At 46.1% G+C, this 20,562-nt stretch overlaps 1 protein-coding gene and 1 long non-coding RNA gene across 2 annotated transcripts in view; one reads left to right on the forward strand and one right to left on the reverse strand.

The window, feature by feature from the left end:
- LOC308587423 (uncharacterized protein) overlaps positions 1 to 20,562 on the forward strand; it is a 47,693-nt gene that overhangs the window by 13,491 nt on the left and 13,640 nt on the right. The window lies entirely within an intron of this gene.
- LOC308587443 lies at positions 8,826 to 13,213 on the reverse strand. The gene is made up of 3 exons (XR_014008388.1): positions 13,000 to 13,213; positions 10,285 to 10,322; positions 8,826 to 9,334 (listed from the first exon to the last, which is right to left on the reverse strand). It is a non-coding gene; the product is annotated as an uncharacterized lncRNA (long non-coding RNA).

The following is a 20,562-nucleotide window of genomic DNA, read 5'->3' on the forward strand; positions in this document are numbered from 1 at the left end:
TCTTCATTTGCCAGTATAGTGACAGTCTGAAAGCATCTCCATGCTTCGCGCATTCTGAAACCTGTATAGTGTCTAACAAAACCTTATTTGAAGGTCCCCTATCTCCTCCAGCACTCTGTCATAAGAGGAATGCAGGCAGATATGGTTACACTACTGGCGAATTTTTCTGTCTCTCCACCCCCTGCTTTGTTTACATTTAGCCTGATGAAGAATTAAGGAGAACTTGTACAGTACAATAATTTGTGACTTTTTGGTTGTGCTAATAAAGGTATAGTGCTAATATGAATGTGGATCTTAGCCTGAAGGTGATTGTCACTATTCACTGGAGTATGTCCAACAGATGAGAAAAATGTGAATTTCAAAACATTAACCAATTTTGACTTGGAATGTCAAGATGAATGATCGAAGGACTTTTCAGTATATGTCTTTCAACAAGAGGATATTTCAGTTTCAAGGGTATAGGAACAGGAATGTGAGTGGCAGGAATTACTTGCATTATCTGCTGTTGACATTCATTGTTGTAACATATTAATTAACCATATTATGAAAGCATGCCTGCAAATATAGACTACTTCATCAGGTCATCCATCTATTTTTGAGGAGGTTTTAGCTATCTAGGATTCTCCAGTGGTTATAAAATGTCTTCTGAGAAGACATGCATAGGAGAGAGGTTGCATGTGTTCCTTGACTTTCTGATTTGTTAAAAGTTACAGATGAATCTGTAAACCAAGAGGAGACATTTGGTCATGGAGACAGTTCTTTAATTTTTTAATAGACCTTCCCACTGAAGTGGGACAAGCTTTTCTCTCTTAAATCTCCCATTGAAGTGAGGTTTCTTGCACCAGGGTCTGTGTCTAGAAGAATGTTCTGCAATGTACCGGTAGATGTAGCCTGAAAGGAGTATAGGAATATGCTCCTCCCCTGTTGCCCTATCTGAACCCCCATCTCTGCCTTATTTTGGCTGCTGCAGAGGCAGAATGGTTCTGTCAGCATAACAGCAGAGTTCTGCCGGCACATCTGTCACGCCAGCATCTAATCTGGCGTTGAACCAGAGAGCACAGCAGGGCTTCTGGCATTTGGTAATAAGTTACGTTGGGACTTATTGTTGGAAGGGACCCTGTTGATCATCTAGTCCAGCCCCCTGCAATGCAGGAATATGCAGCTGTCCCATATGGGGATTGAACCTGCAACCTTGGCATGATTAGCACTATGCTCTAACCAACTGAGCTATCCAGAAGACCTTATTTCCAAGTATACAATAAGATAAGGACACATAGCTGCCAGCCTATGCACATTTACTTGGGAATAAATTCCAATGAATTCAGTGGGACTTATCTCTAAGTAAACATGTATAGCAGGGATAAGGAATCTGGGTCTCTACAGATATTGTGGGAGTCCAACCCATGAGCATTGGCCGTGTAGCTAGGACTGATGCGAGTTGTAGTTCAGCAATATCTGGAGGGCTACAGGTTGCCCATCACCGGCATATAGGATCAGGCTCTTATTGGCACTTACTCGTTTCTGCATTATATATTATATGAATTTTTATGCATTTAGGCTTCTCCCTCCACTGCTGGCAGGAATTATTAGTTCAACATGACCCAAATGATACATAATCAAGGCTGTATTAGATGTACTACAGCATAGCAGAAAGAGAGCAATGGTGTTTTAAATTATGCATTGAAGTATTTCTTAAGATGTAAATAAATCTCTAAATTTGCTTGGAATGGGGAATATTTTTCAGAATTCAGCCCTCACAGTATGATTCACAAGTTGTTGACATCTGAGTAGGTCTGATCTTTTGTTGGTTGGGAAGGACTTTTCAAGGTATGTCTTTCAACAAGAGGACATTTCAGTTACAAGGATATATCAGTGGGAAATGATAGCCAATTGAGCAGGAAGAACGGTTGTGTGTTCTTTTCTATTAATACTTAATGCAATAGTCTCTGGGTTATAAAATATTATGAATGGGCTAATTATTGTTTGGTGCATATCAAGAGGATTTTTTGCTGAGCTACATTGTCTGTGAGAGATTTAAAATGCGAGAGATTTAAAATGCTGCTTTAAGGAGTGTCAGCTAAGACATTTATTCTGCATTTGAAAATAAAATAGGCTATTTATCGCCTGTTAAAATAGCAAGTCCTAACTTGGTGCTTTATTATCTTATATACATTGTGCTCTTTGGGAGGTTGTCTAGAGCAGTGTTTCCCAACCACTGTTCCGCGGCACACTAGTGTGCCGCGAGATGTTGCCTGGTGTGCCGCGAGATGTTGCCTGGAGGGAGGCGGACGAGTCAGGCGGCGAGAGGCGGGGCGGCGAGGAGAGGCCGCCCAGCGCGGGGCTCTCGCCGTCTGCCTGCCTGGCTGCCTGCGAGCTCGGCGGGCAGCGCCTCCGTCCGCAGCGCCCGCCTCGCGGCTCTCATTCCCTGTCAAAGCTCACCCAGCCAAGCCGCGCTCTCCTTCCTGCCTCGCTTTGCTGCCTCCTCCCCCCCCCACCCCCAAAGCTTGGAGGTTCCCCGGCAAGGGGGAGGGGAAAAAATTGAAACTTACACTTTCGTGCATCCCTCCCGGCGTGACGCTGCGCGCTGATGTCACGGGGCTGTAATGGTGGTGTGCCTCGAGATTTTTTTCATCAAACAAGTGTGCCTTTGCCCAAAAAAGGTTGGGAAACACTGGTCTAGAGTATAGCAACAATTTTAATATGCTGTACCTTGTTCCTGCAAACACAAAACTGTTGTGTTTTAGCATTTAAATACAACTTTTAATCATAAAAAATTCACAAAATTATTTACTGTGATTGAAGGAGTGAGTGGGAAACTTAAAAAAAGAAATGTATGGATTAGGTAAAGGTAAAGGGACCCACTGACCGTTAAGTCCAGTCATGGATGACTCTGGGGTTGCGGCGCTCATCTTGCTTTACTGGCCGAGGGAGCCGGTGTTTGTCCGTAGACAGCTTCGTGGTCATGTGGCCAGCATGACTAAGCTGCTTCTGGCCAACCAGAGCACCACACGGAAACGCTGTTTACCTTCCCACCAGAGCAGTACCTATTTATCTACTTGCACTTTGACATGCTTTCGAACTGCTAGGTGGGCAGGAGCTGGGACCAAGCAATGGGAGCTCACCCCGTCACAGGGATTCAAACCACTGACCTTCTGATCAGCAAACCCTAGAAATGTATGGATTTGTTGACTTCATTTACTTACATTTAGATGTATATATTTAAACTTTCTCACAATAGAGTTGCAATGAAAAGAGTACGGAATAGGAAAACTGTACATACTAAAGTACATAATTTGAGATGGTTGGAAGATGATAGGAAGTGTTAATATGGACACTGGCATTATGAAGTGGTGCAATGTCTTTTCCCTCACTATTTTGACAGCATTATGGCTTAGATAAGTACCTCACATGATTCTGCTAACTAGAATCCCTTCTTGCCTTCGGCAACAGAAAGGAATAAAACGTTGATGCAACATATAAATTATTGCATTCATGAATTACTTCCTTGTCATCTAGATTACTGTGTAGGCAAAATTGAGATAGGGTTAGTAAATATGTATTACTAAAGGAAACAAATCACAGGAACAGGAACGTGCATGTAAGTTATTTCTTGCTAGTGTTGCATGATAAATGTAAGACCCAAAGAGCACCTGAAACTGCTCTCCAAAGTCTTAAGCAAAGTTCTTTCCCGTCATCTACTGAATTCGGTGCAACTCTTGCACACAACTTGTTTTCTTCCATGGAGTTAGGTCCGTTCCTCAGTGAAGAGGAATTATTATTATTATTATTACCAGCGGAAAGATTTTAATATTGAATCTGTGAGCTTGGATAATCTCTCTTAAAGGTATTGCTCTGTCCTTGCACACATCATTGTTCTCTGAAAAATTAGTCCTTCACCACAACACTAACCTTACGGGGACAGAGGGTGGTGCTTGGGGGGGATTGTCATCGCGCCACTACTTGGTGTGTGGAGTACCTCAGGGTGCGATACTCTCCCCGATGCTTTTCAACATCTTTATGCGCCCCCTCGCCCAGCTTGTCCGGAGTTTTGGGCTGGGTTGCCATCAGTATGCCGATGACACCCAACTCTATCTGTTGATGGATGGCCATCCTGACTCGGCCCCAGACACACTGACCAGATGCTTGGAAGCTGTGGCTAGATGGTTACGTGGGAGCCGGTTGAAGCTAAATCCTTCGAAGACAGAGGTCCTGTGGCTGGGACGGGACGATATGGGATTGGGGGGGCAACTCCCATCTCTTGTGGGGGTGCAATTAGTTCCAGCACCGTCCGTTAAGAGTTTGGGTGTAATCTTCAACACCTCCCTTTCCATGGAGGCACAGATTGCAGCTATAATAAAGGCGGCATTTTTCCATCTCCGCCAAGCTAAGCAGTTGGCTCCTTACCTCTCTCGCCCTGACCTAGCCACTGTGATCCACGCGACGGTCACCTCCAGACTGGATTATTGTAACTCGCTCTACGTGGGGCTGCCCTTGAGACTGACCCAAAAACTCCAGCAGGTGCAGAATGCTGCAGCGAGACTCCTTATGGGGTCTTCGCTGCGAGATCACATTCACCCGGTGCTATACCAGCTGCACTGGCTCCCGGTGGAGTACAGGATCAGGTTTAAGGTGCTGGTTTTAACCTTTAAAGCCCTATACTGCCTAGGACCCTCGTACCTACAGGACCGCCTCTCCTGGTATGCCCCACAGAGAAACTTACAGTCTTCAAATAAAAACATCTTGAAGGTCCCAGGCCACAGAGAAGTTAGGCTGGCCTCAACTAGAGCCAGGGCTTTTTCAGTTGTGGCTCCGATCTGGTGGAACACTCTGTCACAAGAGACTAGGGCCCTGCGGGACTTGACATCTTTCTGCAGGGCCTGCAAGACAGAGCTGTTCCACCAGGCCTTTGGCCAGGGCACAGCCTGACTCACTCCCTCGGCAATCTTCGCGGAGCTCTGGCCCAATGGTTGCCAGTGGCTTGATTTGAATTAATTTTATAATGAATGATTTTAGAGTGTTGTTTGTGCTGTACTTTTGTACTGTTTTATTGTTGTTAGCCGCCCTGAGCCTGGCTTCGGCTGGGGAGGGCGGGATATAAATAAAATTTATTATTAAATTTATTATTACTCCTCAAAGCACAGAGAATGGCAATGAATGCTAGGTACCACAAGAGGGGGCTGAAGTGCAGCATAGGCTTGGAGGAAGTAGGTTTATTAAGTGTATTCCCAGCAGAAACCTCACCTTTTGTCCTAGGGCTAGGATTGGCAAATATGGTCAGTGCTGGAGTACAGTTTAGGAAGAGAAGCTGCTTCTAAATTGCATGGCTGTGTTACATTCAGATAACATTTCATTTGCATTTCATTTTCTTGAAGCTGGTAGATCATCTGGTGGCTATTTTGCACATTAATATACAGTAAATCATATGTAAAGAGACCTACACCTTCTGTGGTAAGCGGTTCATGGGAAGTACAGAAATGGCTGAGTCAGAGTTAGTCACCCACCCCATGCCACGCTCACTTTCCTGGGAAAAAGACCAAACAATAGTTTAGGTCAGCTGTGGGGAACTTTGAAAGGTAGGGTTTAAAATGTGTGTGGGGAAAACAATAGTAAGCTTTTTATATATATATAAAATTATCATTAGTTTCCAAGCTATTTTTATTACTAGAAGACTAATCTCGGCATTGGCAAACCACCAGCTTTCAAAAACACCTTATTGTTCATAACAAGATTTTGCCGATTGCATTTCAGCCGTGTTACTCAGTTTCTATTAAGCTAGGAAAATCCTCATCAGCTCCAATCATCTGGTGAGGGAAAGTCTGAACAAAGAAGTATCTAAAATGGTCAAGGGCATGAAGTGATCTTGTCCTATACATCCATCTTCTTTGCACCATATTTTAGTTATTTTTTAAAAATGAAAATGCTTGGATCACTTTTCTGTAGAAAATGTGCAGCGTGGTGTACCGTGAAACAGCAGAGAATATGAAAACTCTCATCCCACACATTATTTACTATAGTTTGTTATTATTATTTGTTTCATTTCTATACGGCTTTGTTTTTAAGGAAAAAAATAGTTGGATTTTTTGCTTTTGTTCTTGCATTAGTAAAGGTATAGGGACCCCTGACCATTAGGTCCAGTCGTGGCCGACTCTGGGGTTGCGGCGCTCATCTCGCTTTATTGGCCGAGGGAGCCGGCGTGCAGCTTCCGGGTCATGTGGCCAGCATGACTAAGCCGCTTCTGGCGAACCAGAGCAGCACACGGAAACGCCGTTTACCATCCCGCTAGAGCGGTACCTATTTATCTACTTGCACTTTGCATTGTGAACACAGAATTATAGACACCAGAAGAAGTCGGAATGTAAACAATGTATGATTTAACCCTCTATAAGAAGTCCTTAAAAAGAAGTTGTGAGCAGACAAGATAACTATGTTGCTGGGTGTCCAATATAAATACTGCAAATGAATAAATTTTTAAAGGAAATAAAATTGTACAGCAACTTGTACAACACCCTAACCATCTGCTTTTGCTGAAGGCTGGTTGCTCTTTATGCTGAAATAGTGATCAGATTAGTGCTGCTTTCCTAAATATGTCTAATCTCATTTGATTCAAGCAACCAGGAGTGAAAGACCAATCTAGCAAATGTACATTTCCTGGACAAAGCTTATTTAGCAATTTATCATGATAGCTTCACCATTTAATTAGCTAAGAGGAGTGAGTGGGAACAGTGAAGAATGGGTCTGAACTGGGTGACAGAATCAGAAGTTCTTAAGTTTTGATCTGAAAAGCACCCACTATGTTTCTATCTGCAATACTGTCTATCCGCACAAACAGTAGGGATAGTTTGTGCCCAGGGCTGATGTAAGACAGTTTGGCACCTGAGGCGAACCACAAAATGCCCCCTGCCAGGGAAGAAGGAGTGAGTGAAGATCTACATCAGGAACAAGGGTGGGAGGAGATGAGCAGTGTCTTCTATTATCCGAGAGATGGTTTTAGAGGTACCATTGGGAGGGCAGCTGCTGAGGCAGTGGCAGATCTAAAGATATGCATTCCTTGGTAGATCTGCATTTCTTGGATGCCAGATCTGCTGCTCCTGTGGATCCTGCCACCTGAGGTGGTCACCTTGCCTTGCCTCATGGGTGGGCCGGCCCTGTTTGTGCATAACTGTGCATGTCAACCATGTAAGAACAAGGGAATTCAGGGCCATTGCAAACATTATACAGAGACAAGTGTGGGTTTGCCACCAAGTAACCCAGTGCTCCTTGACAAGTGCACTTGTACGACACATGTATTTGCAAACACATGTTGTCACATTACCACTTAACAACTTTGTTGTTGTTGTTTAGTCGTTTAGTCGTGTCCGACTCTTCATGACCCCATGGACCAGAGCACGCCAGGCACTCCTGTCTTCCACTGCCTCCCGCAGTTTGGTCAGACTCATGTTTGTAGCTTCGAGAACACTGTCCAACCATCGCGTCCTCTGTCGTCCCCTTCTCCTTGTGCCCTCCATCTTTCCCAACATCAGGGTCTTTTCCAGGGAGTCTTCTCTTCTCATGAGGTGGCCAAAGTATTGGAGCCTCAGCTTCACAATCCGTCCTTCCAGTGAGCACTCAGGGCTGATTTCCTTAAGAATGGATAGGTTTGATCTTGCAGTCCATGGGACTCTCAAGAGTCTCCTCCAGCACCATAATTCAAAAGCATCAATTCTTCGGCGATCAGCCTTCTTTATGGTCCAGCTCTCACTTCCATACATCACTACTGGGAAAACCATGGCTTTAGCTATACGGACCTTTGTTTTTAACAACTTTAGGTGTATCTTTAAGATGCTTTCCCAGTATGTGCCTAAGAAATCTACAATGCAATCTGATACATGCTTCCTCAGAAGCAAGCCCCATTGAGTTCAATGGGACTCACTGCCAGGGATAGAAAAGCTGTGGTATTCCAGATGTTATAGGACTACAGCTCCTATAACCCCTGGCCATTTTACATTCTGGCTGGGTCTGATGGGAGTCGGAGTCCAACAACATCTGGTGAGCCATTGGTTCCCCATCCTGACTGTGCACTATTGCAACCTTCATGCTCGAACTATGTGTACTTCTTACAGCGTTGCTTCATCAAGAGATGGGCATTTCTTTTGTTCGGTCTTTCTCCTTGCTATGAAGTTACAAGAGCCACTGTGTACTTTCCTATGTATTTAGGAAAATTCCAGGAAGCATGAGATCATGGATAGCTTCTGAGATCTTTTCATAGTTCAGAGGAAACTAGCACTAGCAAGAACACTCCATGGAAAACCTTCTACCAGCTTGTAAAATGCAAGCCATTTGAAACAAAGCAGTTACCATATTTTTTGCACCATAACACTCACTTTTTTCCTCCTAAAAAGTAAGGGGAAATGTCTGTGAGTGTTATGGAGGGAATGCCTACGGGTGGCATGCCTACGGATTTTCCTCCTCTAAAAACTACGTGCGTGTTATGGTCGGGTGCGTGTTATAGAGCGAAAAATACGGTAGTTTGTCAAGATGACACCTTGCTTAGATTCAAGAGACAAGGTTAGACCCTAGGCTCCTGGAATTTTGCATGGACCTTTCATACTGTATGGTGGTATTCAGGTTCCCTGACATATTTATCTTTTGGGGGGATTTGATCTTTCCTGAACATGGTGAGGTAGAGTTATATTGTACCATAACAGTAATTTGTAACTTTACAAATACAGTGGTACCTCAGGTTAAGAACTTTATTCGTTCTGGAGGTCCATTCTTAACCTGAAACTGTTCTTCACCTGAGATACCACTTTAGCTAATGGGGCCTCCCACTGCCACCATGCGATTTCTGTTCTCATCCTGAAGCAAAGTTCTTAACTTGAGGTACTATTTCTGGGATAGCGGAGTCTGTAACCTGAAGCGTGTGTAACCTGAAGCGTCTGTAACCCGAGGTACCACTGTACTCAAAGCAATGTAGCAGTTGAGACTTCCAGACATCTGCTTTGCTGACTCAGTGTGGGGATCCTTGAAGGTTTTGCTTTTATTATAGCATCTTCAAGGATAATACAAATGCAAAATTCTAAGACCTTATGCATAGAGAGGTGGTATCACCACCCCAGTTGTTTCCTTAACAATAGCAATTGATCTTAGGATAATAAAGGTTTTACAGCCTGCCTCCTAATTTGGAAATATTTTAGTCAGTATTTTATGAGGACCTATTCTTGGTACCATCTTCTTATGTTTTGGAAACTTCATTTCTTTCTGCTTTTTCACTCTTCCTGGGCAGCTAAGTCCAGTTTCTGCTCAGTTGTTTCATCTCTAAGGAGGGAAAAAATGGAGCCTTTTCTGGTTTGAGCCTCTGAAGGCGGCATAGCAATAGAAAACACTTCATTGCTATTGTGATGTAATAAAAACATTTTTGCTAGTTCTTTCTGCATTTTGTATATTACAAAACAACATGCTTTTTCCTTCATTGCTTTGGAAGCTGAATGTGCAAAGGATATGAGCTCATATTTGACTCTAAGGCAACAGAGGACAGCACAGTCTTGGCAATTATACCAGAAGGGTCTAAAAAGCAGTAGGTCTTATGCATGACATTTGTATGTTCTGGCCTATAAGTGGGTTGCATCCTGTCGTGGAAGGCTTGGAGGACATTTCCTCAAGATGACAGACAAGGACTCTTTTATCACAGAATAGAAACAGGAAGGCATACCTTCGCCAGTAAGTTAGTGGATTTTCAACGCTGTGCTCCTGGGGCTCCTCAAGAGCATATTGCGGTTCCTCTAGGAGCAGATACATAACAGCAGACAACTCTTCCAGAAAGACAACTTGCACACCACTTCTGATCATCCACTAAAGAGTGGAACCACAAGGGAGTGTTGGTTGTTCTTGGGTAGACTCCCATGAAGGGGTGTAACAAAGCTCTGATGCCCCCTGCAAACTGAGTGGACCCTTTAGGACTTTCTACAGAATTCTCTGTGCTGTGTGGGTGGTTCCACGGCAAGGTGCATGGGGGGGGGTGTCTCAGGAGAAATAACCTAGTTCAGTGGTAGAGCGGATGCTTGCTTGTATGCAGAAGTTGCCAGTTTCAATCCCTGCTGTCTCCAGTTAGAGGCAGCAGGTAACGTTGAATATTTTTCTCTGCTCGCGATTCTGGGAGAGCCAGCAACAAAGAAGACCCTTTGGGAGAAGTGGTCTCAGCAGGTAGAAGTCTGTTTCCTCTGTTCCTCAGCAGACAAACTGGTGTGGCATGTGGCAAGGGAGTGATTTTGTTGCGCATGTAATGTAACTTGAATGTCCTGTACCTACCTTGCTTTCCTGCCTTCTGGCTACCGCACTTGGTTCATCTGAAATGAGGAGACAATTGTTTGCAGTGCTTTAGTCATCTATAATCCTCTCCAAAGTTCCCTAAAGGCAAAGGGAGGTTTTCCTCTTAAGCTTCAGTAGCCTTTGAAATACATTCCTGGGTGTTAAAATAATTTATTCTAAGGGAACTTTAGACTGCAGATGTTGCTGAATGGTTTTGTGGTGTGCGAAGAACGGATGAGGGAGGGATGCAACCATTTGTGACTGGTATGGGAGGAGGAGAAGAAGAAGAGGAGGAGGAGGAGGAGTTTGGATTTGATATCCCGCTTTATCACTACCCAGTGGCGTAGCTTGGGGGGTGCAGGGGGACCGGCCGCACCGGGCGCAACATCTGGGGGTTAGGGTTAGGGGGCGCAAACCCACGGGTTAGGGGGCGCAAATCCACGGGTTAGGGGGTGCAAATTACTTGCCTTGCCCCGGGTGCTGACAACCCATGCTACGCCACTGTCACTACCCGAAGGAGTCTCAAAGCGGCTAACATTCTCCTTTCCCTTCCTCCCCCACAACAAACACTCTGTGAGGTGAGTGGGGCTGAGAGACTTCAGAGAAGTGTGACTAGCCCAAGGTCACCCAGCAGCTGCATGTGGACACCAGATTACGAGTCTACCACTCTTAACCACTACACCACACTGGCTGGGAGACCCCCAAAGGTTACCCAAGAAATCTTCTAAGCTCTTTGACCTTTGTCCTGATCTTTTCTTCAGATACTGATTTTAAAAATGCAAGGGCTTAGGTTGTCCTCTTTCTTGAGAACAGACGGAGGGCAAAAATATGAATCATTACACCAGCTTTCAGGATCCTTCACAAAGGTAGTTGCTGAGCTAAAAACCATCAGTTAGCACAGGGACGTGTCCAGGCAAAGTTCTTGCCAAACCAATTCCTGCACTCTTCCTAACCCTGAGCCTTTCATGCTCAAAATCTCTGGCTTACAAGACATCCTGAAAGGCCACTCAGACCCACCCTCAAACCCAGAGCAATAGTTTGAATCCAAACCAGAATTGCAAATTCACTTCAAACAGCAGCTTGGATGTAAACTGTAGCATGTGGAAACTATAGTTTGCCCAATCTGGATGTAACAGCAAACTATGGTTAGCACAAACTAGGCAGTGAGAGGGGGAATTGGAGCAGGGAAGAGAAAGAGGTTGGAAGGAAGAAGCAGGCAAGTCCAAAGCAGATTCATAACAGCAGGTTGAAATCCCCCTCCACCACGTATAATATAACCTATGGCATTTATTCCATAAGTGGGGCTGAATCACACAATATTTCCATATTTTTTGTGGGGGGCATAATTTGAGTCTTGAAGTGTGATGAAAGGATCCACCCAATTAGGCAGAGGGAGGTGGCCACTTCAGGCAGATTTTTGGTATTATGAAAAGGTAGCTAATAAGAATATTTATTCATTTCAAAAAATTCACACTACTTGATTGTTAAAAGAAACCCTCAAAGTGGTTTACAAAAAGGATAACAACAACAACTGCCAGTAAGGAGGAAAGGTCCTTGTGGCCATATCTGCCTCAGATGTCAAAACAACTTGACTAGTCTTGGGTGCTGTGCATATTTTCAACTAAGTTTTCCTCAGAGTAGATCCATTAAAACGAATGGACCCAACTTAGGCTTTGTACACATTCCCATTTACATACTACCAGGGGCGCCGACTTATAAAAAACATTGGGGGAGCCCGCGAAAGCTCATGAATAATAAATAAGCTCATGAATAATAAATAAGCTCATGAATATGCAGATAAAGTGGCACCGCCTCCTCGTGAGCGAATAGGGGAGAGCGTGCTGCGCCTATTAATCAGCTCCGAAGGAAATTGGGTGGAGCTTTTGCTCGGGAGGGAGGGCAGGAGGCATGCAGCCCGACCCTGTGCATTTTGGGCTGGGGGAGGGGCGGCGGTGGCACTCTGCTGGAGGGGCGCCCGAGATTATTGGGGGGGCAGAGCCCCCCCAAACGAATTTTTGAGGGGGCTCGGGCCCCCTCAGGCCCCATGGAGTCGGCACCTATGCATACTACTGATGTCTTAAGTACACATGATGTTAGCCAGAATTCATCTGTATCCTGTAGCTTCTTGAGTAACACTCCTGCTAGATGCACTTTCCCTCAAACCAGCTTCAGTCCATCTGATTAGAAAACAGAAGCTGCAGTATTCAGCGCAGGGATGAAATAATGTGTATCAGGCGAAGACAGCCCTGCACCCTGGTTTGCATAGGAACATAAGAAAGCAACTTGAAATGCAGTTGAGGGAAATGACCTCACTGTATTTCAAGCCACTAACATGTACATAGTTTTCTGTCACATAACTCTCTGTTCCAGTTCAGAGAAAGTTACACAGTGAACTCAAAGAGGCAACATATCTGCAGCATCTTCTTCTCTCAACACCTAACCTTTCTCCTATTTTTGCTTGCCCCAAGGATCCCCAGCCAGGCTCCTGACTGTGAGTATGACCTCATCCCTAGTAAGTGTGTGAGTAGTCTGCTTAGGTAGGACAACTCCTTCTCTACAAATTCCAATTTCCCTTTCTCAAGGGTAGTTTTCCATTAGGGAGAGGAAGCCCTAGCTGTGCAAAACTGGTTAGGAAACAGAGCTTTTGAACCTCTATTTTGCTTGATTATTTGTCCTTACACCCCCTTTTCAAAGGAAAATCCCAGGCCTGTTCACCTTGGCACACACAGCAAGGCTGTTGTTTTAAAGTTAACAATCCCAGTTCCAATCCAGCAGCACAACTGATTTCCAAGACAGGAAAATGGCTCGGGTTTTGGGGTGGGAGGGCTTTCACCAATGTCTGCCACTTGAAGCAGTTGCCTCACTCTGCCTGACAGGCCCTGACACAAACTGCTAGCAGGCCATTTCCAGCATGCTACAAATACTCATCTGAGCATGAAGAACAATGGTGAGTCTTCTAGCAGATTTCCTGCCCAACAGGAGACACCAAAGTTCCAGCTGGGGGTGAGATGAGATGACTTAACTGTGTTGTTTTAATGATAGAGCTTTGAGAATATCACCAGGAAACCAAAATGTGTAGCAGCAAAGAGTCATGTTCGTACATGACTGAGGGGGGAGTTCGCCCGGTGGAGGGGCGAACGGGTGACTTCTAACACAATACCTTCGTAAGAAACACCTCTTTATAATAATTGCAGCTTTAATTTTAATTCTGAAGCGGACTTGCTGATCCAAAGGGTGTTTGAAATGCTGAGGCAGTTGCTTGTGAGAGGGTATCATTACCAAAACATGGTCCTGAGTTGTGTTTCACCCTCAAGCTTCTCTGTAGTATATGATCCAGCGAAACTGTGGGCATGAGCTGCATATTCAAGTCTGAGAGCAGAGTCTGCTCACCACAGACCATGTGAATAGTATCTTTTCAAGTGGCCAGAGTTTTTGTGTGGCAAACAATTTGTCAGGATCGTGGCTAATGGCCCCTGGTTATGGCAGCTCCGCACAATGATTTGAACAAAGTAAGTTTGGGGATTATAAAGTATGAATGGGGTTATTGATGGGCTGTTTGGTGAGTTATTTGATATGGCCTCTGCCTACTTGTAAGCAGAAGCTAAAGTACTCGTTCAGGCTGATCTGGGCTATTGTTGAGGAGGAGCGGGGAACCCTCTTGTCTCATTTCAGACTGAAGAGTATGAGTAATGTCTGTGACAGTTTGAGCCCTCAGAGAAGCAACTGGTTAAACAGAGTAGTCCATTCAGATAAAGCGGAGAGATGCATTCAGATGGAAATAGCTTCTGCAAGCTGAATGGTTATGAAGTATAAGTGGAAAGAGCAAACAAAAGGGGAAGCTGCCTCAGATGGATGCAAATTTTCAGCGCCTCAGCTAATGCAGACAGGCAAGTCTCTTTCGCTTTGAGCAGCACTTTGCTGGTTTGTACCTGCCGAGATCTGACCCAGAGGTGTGTTTTTTCCCTTCCTCATGACACCTACAATTCCACTGGGGCAAGGCTCAGTGCTTCAGGAAGGCATTTTTTAAAGGAGGCAATTAAACAATTGCAGGCCCTGTTGTGGAAAAAATGAAACTGCCTGCAGTTGAAATGAAGGTGTGCTATTGCTACGAAAGTTGCGCTCCACCCCCAATCTCTGTTGTGTTTTAGCAAAATTCCAGGGAGTTCCAGGGCGTGTATCTGTTGGGAATTAAGACGCAGGGGGGACTTTAAGTAATGTGGTTTATTTTACACTGGAAGCTTTCAATGGAGGGAGTGCAGAGTTGATAGCATCCACATCCCAAGAGGGGTTTGTTCCTTACAGCAGAGCAGCATCTAATTCCAAGGCATCTCCGTGTCTCTGTCCCAGCCTGCCTTCAGCCAGCCTGCAAAGATGGTTCGGACCTTCAGCTGTCGCATGAAATTCTCCCTGCTTCCTTCTTCTAGTTCCCAGAACACCTTGCCTTTCTGTCTGCTTGCCCTGCCCCTTTGCTATTCCAAGTCTAGATTTAAAAGGTGACCATTTTCCTCTAACCGTACGTCATCACTCTGCATAACCTTGGCAACCTCCATTGCCACAGACTCAAGGATTTTCCTGTGATGGGATATCAACACTGTTTGTTATGCTTAACAGCTACTATCCCCAAGCGAGACCCTGGACTGAAACGGGAGTTTACCCTGTATTTTTCTACTAGCCTGCATCTTCCTTTCAATGCACCAAATATTATCTAAATTCTACCGTTTTAATAAGTTTTAACACTCACTAACTTTAGCAATTATGGGTGCCCTTGCATCCCCAAACTCTGTTACCCCAAATCTGTAACAATATTGTTAAACTCCACGCCCAGTCTCCACAACAGTGCAAGATTCCAGACAGTTTCAGGTGCCCACCAAGTGCCTGTGTTTCCTTTTGGAAAATAATGAGGCACAAAGGAGACTCTGATGTCTTTATAATATATGGTTTATTTACACATATATACAACCTGAGCCTACAATGGAGGGGTTCAGAGCATCAGCCTTCCGAGAGGATCTCGAAAGCATGAGATCTTCAAACTTTCTACTGCCAGGGTCCACCTGAGATAGCTGAAGATTACCGACGCCCACCAGTTACAAAATGGTGGTGCTGGGGCAAATCTGTCACAAAATGGTGGCACATGGAGGTAGAGTTTGGTATAATCAGCTAGCGATTATTGACATCACTTTCTGCTGATGTCTAATTCATCTTTGAAAACTTTGAAATTCTTTGCCATGGCATGTTTCTTATGGCAAGGAATTCCATACCTCAGCTTTCCTCAAGCCAAGTACAGCTATTCAGCCTCCTAGTTTTAGGCAGAATTTGCTGATCCAAAGGTTCTTAGTAGAGAAGACTTTTTCATTTATATATTTTCCCCCTTCCTACCCCCACATGCTTCTTAAACTATTTTTACCCATCTCCTGTGATTTCTTCTCCCATTCTCCTTTCACATTCAGTTTCTACCTTAATCTCAGTTTGACTGTGATTGCGGATGGCCCTGCACTTTCTTTTGAGGGAGGCCAAGAAGTGTCTAAACTGATCTTGGGGTAAGATAGTGAAGTGTAGCAAAGAGGGCACAATCTGCACCTACACATTGCACTGGAACTTGAAATACAGATCCAGATTCAGTGCAGTTATTGCATCCAGCACATCTGCAGTATGGACAAAGGCATTTTCACAGTTCACCAGACACAAGGAAAGGTCTCAATAATGAACCAAGCCCTCCGAGTGCCTTTCACTTCTCTTTGTGGATATAACAACCTGAATGACTAACTCTGCTCCAGGGGCCTTGATTATTCCATTGAAGTTCAAGTTTCAGAAGCCAATTTTTCTCCTTCCATTTTTGGAAGTGCTTCTAATTTAGGGATTTGGCTTTATTACAGCTCTTCCCCCCATTTATAATTATTGTTCCTGCCTAATCAAATCTCCTGTGGGGGGAAGCGGTGCTTTATTTAGAATCTAAAACGTTTCTCACACTGCAGCCTAAAATCTGTTGTCTTTTGCCAAATGTTTCCAAGGCAATTTCTGTACTGCATTTCGAACAAATTTATAGTCTGGTGTGACGTGTAGGAAGAAAATGCATTGCATGCCTTTGGGTTTATCCATTTGGCAGCAAATGCTGAGCTCTGATGAGTATGATGCTGTCTCAGCTTCAGGGCGTACAGAAACACTTGAAAAATGTCTGTCTAAATCCACTTTGCATGGTTTGCTACATTATGGCCAGCTTGCTTTCTTTTTTAACTTTTTGGTATGCATGTCCAGGACTAGGGGCATGAAGATATTTTATCCATTTTTCAAATACTTTTTTAATAGAAGAGATATTAAATCTTATTGAATTATATCATGGGCAATATTCTACTCCAGTGATTCTGAAACGTTTTATATTCAGGCACAATTTTATTTTTTTTACACTAAAAATGTGTACATTCTTTCAAGCAGGGTTGTGCCACCACGTTTTGAAGAAGTACACATTTTGGAAAGCACATTGCTATCTAAATAATCCCCCCTATTACCTAACTGCATCACTGATCTCAGTCAGCTCTTAGAACTACTATTGCAACTATGTGATAAACAAGTTATAATTGAGCCAGTTCGGATACAGTGATACTGGTTTCATATGAAGCTAGGAATGACTATTAGCCTTCAGGGACGCGGACTTAGAAAAAATATTGGGGGGCCCCGGGAAAGCTCATGAATAATAAATAAGCTCATGAATATGCAAATAAAGTGGCTCCGGTCCTAAATAGGGCAAGCCACGCCCCCCAGCCAGCCGATTGGCTGGCTGGGAGGTGTGGCCAGTCGGGATTCCCCTGTTCTCGCGGGATTTCCGGCAGTGCCTTGGCAGTGGCGGTGGTGCTGCGAAGCAGCGAGGCAGGAGCCCCCGCCCCCGGGGATTCCCTAATCTCGCGGGGGACGGCCGGGGCTCTCCGATTAGGGCGCGCGGCTGGCTGGCTGGCTGGCGAAGGAGCAGGTGGGGAGGAGGCGGGGGACGGCGGCGGCGCTCTGCTGGAAGGGCGCCCGCCCGAGATTATTGGGGGGGCTGAGCCCCCCCAAAAATTTTTTTGAGGGGGCTCGAGCCCCCTCAAGCCCCATGGAGTCGGCGCCTATGTTAGCCTTTCAAGTTCATTTCTCATGCCTTCCCTCTCTCCTTCCTCATATGCTGGTTTTAGCACTTTGATCTCTGTTAAAGCAAATCCATTTCCTAATAAATCCAACACTAGAAACTCTGCCCAGTGGTGGATCTTGGGGTCTCAAATTTCAGCGGTGTCCTGTACAATGCTAAAACCCGGCGCCCCTCCACCTCTTGCAAAACTATTGTAAATCATATTTGTGGGGTCCCTGGCGTTGCCCCCAAGACTCAGTGACCAGTGTGACTGCACCAGTCGTGCTCCCCCAAATCCTCTTCTGCTGTGGCTAATCAGGATCTGAAACCAGGATTAAAATGCGGTTAGTAAACTGACAGTAAAGCTACAGTTTCTCATTCCAGGCATAACAGGGAAACTGTGGTTTGTTTTAACCAGCATTGAAGCCCTGGAGCCAGTGCATGATGGGTAAAAGTGCATCGGCTCAGTGTCTCTTAGTGTTCCACCTTCCCCTTTGCCCAGTGAGTCAAAGCACGGGTATTGGTATTGTGCTTTCTCCCCAATTCTGAGGCTTCTGCATCTCCTCTTATGTGAGCCTGCTGTTGTGCAGGTAGCACTAGGGAGTCTGGTGCATTACTATTCACTTTCCTTGGATAATATCACTCTCCATACTGGCAGAGGGAATAGGGGCATCCATGGTACCAAGGGCTTAATGGCATGCTTCAGCCCCTCTTCTGGAATGTTGGAGTCTACTGACTGCCAGCAGCTCTTCATGGTCTCCATTAGCAGATCCATCCCTGCATGGCAGGGACTGAGCCTCAGGCCATGAATGGCAACATATTATTCTGTTAGTTAACTGCCTCTCTGCTGGTTATTGGTGCTTAAATGATGCTCATCAATTACAGTGAAAATAACAATCCTTGTGGCAGTTTCTCCCATGAGCTCCCATAAAAAAATGCCTTATCCTATCAGCTGTTGCTCTAAGGCAGAAGCTACAGTATAGCACAGAGGTCAGCAAACTTTTTCAGCAGGGGGCCAGTCCACTGTCTCTCAGACCCTGTGGGGGGCCGGACTATATTGGGGGGGGGAATGAATGAATTCCTATGCCCCACAAATAACCCAGAGATGCATTTTAGATAAAAGCACACATTCTACCCATGTAAAAACAACAGGCAGGCCCCACAAATAACCCAGAGATGCATTTTAAATAAAAAGACTGTCTGCGGTCCAAGGCGACTGGGCTGGATCTGGCCCCTAGGCCTTACTATAGCACAGTGTTTCCCAACCACTGTTCCGCGGCACAGATGTTGCCTGGTGTGCCGCGGGAAAAATTAAAAAAATCGAAGTTTTTTTTTTTAAAGTCAAATTTTCGATTGGGGCACTGTCACTAGATGACCCCTGGGGTTCCCTCCCTCCCTCCCGCTCTGCGCCTCCCTCCTCCTCCTCCGGGGAGGCCCTTCCTGGCTCTCGGCCAAGGCTTGGCGGCTGCCACTCACTCACTCGCTTGCCCACCCGTCCCTCCATCTCTGCACCCGGCCTCTCCCCCTCCGTCCCCGGTGCGGGGGCTGCCGGGATCCGTAGTCCCCTCGCCCTTGGGCTCCGCGCCCGCGGGGTGCGCGAACTACGTTTCCCAGCGTGGCCTGGCGGGCCGGGCGTTTTGTTTGAAGCACTCTTCTCCCGGCCATGGAATGAGCACAGCGGTGGCGGCCGGGCGGGCAGGGGCTCTTCCGCGCAGACCCCACGCAGCCTGCCTGCGCCCCCGCGGAGATCGGGCGGCAGGATGGAGCCCGGGGATCCCTGCGGAGGCGGAGCGGCGGAGGCGGAGGCTGCCCCCCAGGTAGGGCTGCGTCGGGGGGTTTTTTATTTTTGCAATGCTGCATCCGCGCCGCAGGGGACGCATCGGACCGCGGGGAGACCCCTTGGCGGGTGTGCAAGGCAATGCATGCGTGCAGGCGTTGCATGGAGTGCAGTGCAATGCAATGGCAACGCGGCGCCCTGCATGCATGCAAGCAACTTCCACCGGCGCTCCGGACTTGGCAGGTGAGGGGGTCCCCAGTGGGTGGCAGAGAGAGCCGGGAGGGTGAAGGGGAGCCGGGGGGGGGAGCAGCGCTGCTCCCCGAGCCGAGCCCGGGGGGAAACTTCGGCGTCGTTGCGCCGGGTGTTGGAAGCGGAGGCTGGCGGGGGCCCCTCACCTGCAAAACCTGGTCGCCTCTCATATATTTCGTGCATTGCATTCATCGCCCGCTTTCTCCTCCAAGGAGCTCCCGGGGGCGCGCGTGGTTCTCCCCGTGTTATCCTCGCAACAACAGCCCTGCGAGGTGGGTCAGGCGAGTGGCCCAAGGGAGCACCCAGGGATTGTCCTGGCCAGGTGGGGTGATTTGAACCCTGCTCTCTGCCCGGTCTTCGTCCTCATTTAGCCCCCACATGTGCATGACTGTGCATGACTGAGGTTTTCCCCCCTCGTCTTGGCTATGGTGTGAGTCTGTCCTGTTAATTAATGGGGTTCTGCCTTCGGAGAAGATGAGCCAGCCCTCAAGGAGGTGATTATGTAATTTGCTAGCAATTCATGACCCTCCCGGCGTGACGCTGCGCGCTGACATCACGGGGCTGTAATGGTGGTGTGCCTCGAGATTTTTTTCATGAAACAAGTGTGCCTTTGCCCAAAAAAGGTTGGGAAACACTGCTATAGCACAACCTGTTGCTGCTGGAGGTTACCAGTGGAAGAAGGAAAGAGGAATAGGATTGTCTGGATGCTGTAAAAACAAAGGAATAAAGTGATCTGTTGTTTATAGTTTATAGTATCATCTCTGCCTTTGGTCCTGAAGATTTTCGGCAATTTGGGTTCTGTCCGCACAACGAATTTAGTGTGACTTCATTGTCACACATGTCAAAGCCTAATGTGGACAGTTTGAATTCTTTTTGGGTGTTTGGGAGAATCAACTGCATAACCTACTTCATGTTTCTTTTCTTTTAAAGAAATGTCCATGCTGTCTTCACAGCTGAAGCCTACGTTTGCAAAACTGCATAAACCGAACTGTGGGCCAAAACGGACATGATACGAGCGCTCGTGTGAACAGGGTCTACCACATTAAAACAAACAAACAAACAATCATAGCAGCAGTGGGCATTGCTGATTCAGACTGAGAGTGTAGCAGTGTGAAGGAGGTTGACCCTATTGGGGTGTCGTGAACCCCTCCACATCATA

This window comes from Podarcis bocagei, assembly GCF_964188305.1.
Source record: "Podarcis bocagei genome assembly, chromosome: 5".
NCBI lineage: Eukaryota > Metazoa > Chordata > Lepidosauria > Squamata > Lacertidae > Podarcis > Podarcis bocagei.